This window comes from Petaurus breviceps, unplaced genomic scaffold (assembly GCF_028583685.1).
Source record: "Petaurus breviceps papuanus isolate PSGF00001 unplaced genomic scaffold, PetGlider_PUasm1.0 173, whole genome shotgun sequence".
Classification (NCBI taxonomy): Eukaryota; Metazoa; Chordata; class Mammalia; order Diprotodontia; family Petauridae; genus Petaurus; species Petaurus breviceps.
Window position 1 is genome coordinate 36,695,696 of NW_027185759.1, and position 2,590 is coordinate 36,698,285.

The 2,590-nt window shown below is 39.8% G+C and overlaps 1 protein-coding gene across 10 annotated transcripts in view; it reads left to right on the forward strand.

Annotated features, from left to right (window-relative positions):
- NAALADL2 (N-acetylated alpha-linked acidic dipeptidase like 2) overlaps positions 1–2,590 on the forward strand; it is a 1,484,638-nt gene that overhangs the window by 1,273,796 nt on the left and 208,252 nt on the right. The window lies entirely within an intron of this gene.

The following is a 2,590-nucleotide window of genomic DNA, read 5'->3' on the forward strand; positions in this document are numbered from 1 at the left end:
TCTCTCTCTCTCTCTCTCCCTCCCTCCCTCCATCCCTCACCCTCTCTCCCTTCCTCCCTCTCTGTCTCTGTCTCTCTCTGTCTCTGTCTCCCTCTCTCTATCTCTCTCTCCCTCTCTCTCTCTGTCTCTCTCTCCCTCTCTCTCTCTGTCTCTCTCTGTGTCTCTCTTTCTCTCTCTTCCCTCTCCCTCCCTCTCTCTCCCCTCCTTTCTTCTCTCCCTTCTTGACATTTCAGTCTCCCATTAAAAGCCTGTAGACACTAACCTTTTCATAAAGAGAAACCCTTTTTTCTATCAAAAAATTTCACAACCACCCACTTCATGACAAAAAGCTTCTGTGAATTCAGCAACACTTTAAATCATATAAATTTAAATATTTTTCATCATAACAGCATCTCTGTTCATTTGAAAAATAATTATCAGTCAATCAACACAGACTTAGGTACCTCCTCTGTATCAGTCTAGGCACTGATGATAGAAAGAAAAAATAGCCCCTGTTCTCAAGGAGCTTACAGTCCAATGGGGGAGAAAACATACTTTTCGATGCCTTGTTAAACTTTGTGTAAAAGAGATGCAAAAACCAGCTGGAATCATTGCCTCAAGCTGGTAGTGTTGCCCATGGTTAATGATCGCCACTCATCATGTTTCCATAGAAAGAAGGCAGTGATCTTCTGTCACTGCTGTACCCTGCTCACATGAGAGTGATGCAGAAGAGATGACTACAGGAAAAGAAATGAAGAAGAGTTTTTATCTATTTTGTGAGTTGTACAACTAAGCAGAGGACATCCAAACTATGGCCACAACACATAGAAGGTAGACTTCGCAAGGAGGCTACTAGCAGATATGGAAACTAGCAAAGGTCACCTGCAGAAGGTGACAAATATGTACAAGATCTGGAAAAGCAACTAGATCTATGATTTCATTATTACAAGGAACTCCCAGGTGAGAAAAATCCTAACTGCTGATGCAGGCTGTAGTCTCATAGAGTTGCCTAGAGAATTAAGAGATTAAGGGACTTGCCCAGGGTCACATAACTGATGTGTATCAAAGGCAAAACTTGAACCACGGTGTTTCCAGTTTCATGGCAGGCTTTCTACCCATTGCACTACATTTCCTCTCATATATGAATGAGACCTATATTTTATTCAAGGTCATGACAAGTGATTATGCTTCTTTTTTATTTTTTTTTCAAATGCTTTATTAACTTCTGATTAACATCATTCATTTCTGCCAGATTTTGAGTTAAAAATTTTCTCCCCATTTTTCCCTTATCCACCGCCCCAAAATAGCAGTCCCACAGGATATCCGCTCCTCCAATCTGCTCTCTCCCATATTTTCTCCCATACCGCTTTTGACTTTTCCAGTGGATCTCTTTGCCCCAGTGCCTGTATATCTTATTTCCCAATTACATGTAAAATAGTATTAATAACAGTATATATATATATATATATATACACACACACACACACACACACACACACATATATATATTTAAGTATTTGATTTTAAAACTTTGAATTCCAGATTCATTCCCTTCCTCCCTTGTCACCCACCCTTACTGGGAAGATAAGCAGTTCAGTATAGGTTGTACATGTGTGGCTAATGCAAAACAATAACATAGTAGATATATTGTAAAAAACTGACTATATTTTCTTCCCTCCTATCCCACCTCCCACATGTTCTATTCTCTACTTTGATCCCGTCCCTTTTCAAAAGTGGGTGCTTCCAACTTCCCCCCAGCCTGCCCTCATTCCCCCTCTCATCCCCTTCCCCCCTATTCTCCTGGAGGGTGAGAAACCCTATTTAGTGTGTATTTCACTCCCTCCTCAAGCCAGATTCAATGGGAATAAGGTTGACCCATTCCCTTTTGCCTTCCTATTCTTCCCCTCCATTGTAACCATTTTCCCTTGCCTCTTCTGTATGAGATAGTTCACGCCAATCTGTCTCTCCCCATCTCCTCTCATTATATTCCTCTCACCTCTAAGTTTCACCTTTTAAGTATCATCCCTTCCTGTTAAATTGGTCCTGTGCCCTCTATCTATGTATACCTGTAAACATATATACTCACATTCACATATGTATTCATATGCCCATATACTCTCATATATAGACATATATAAATATATTTCTAATCCCTTCAATTATTGAGAAAAGTTTCATAAGTTACAGTTATTGTTTTTCCATGTAGGAATGTTAATAGTTCAACTTTGATAAGTTCCTTATGATTTCTTTTCCCTATTTACCTTCTTATGCTTCTCTTGCTTCTTGTATCTGAATGTCAAATTTTCTATTCAACTCTGGTTTTTTCATCAAGAGTGCTTGAAAGTCCTCTATTCCACTGAATGACCATATTTTCCCCTGAAACATGATACTCAGTTTTGCTGGATAGGTGACTCTTGGTTTTAATCCCAGCTCCCTTGATCTCTGGAATATCACATTCCAAGCCCTTCGATCCCTCAGTGTAGAAGCTGCCAAATCCTGGGTTATCCTGATTGTGTTTCCACAATATTCCAATTGTTTCTTCCTGGCTGCTTGTAATATTCTCTCCTTAATCTGGGAATTCCGGAACCTGGCTATAATATTCCTAGGAGTT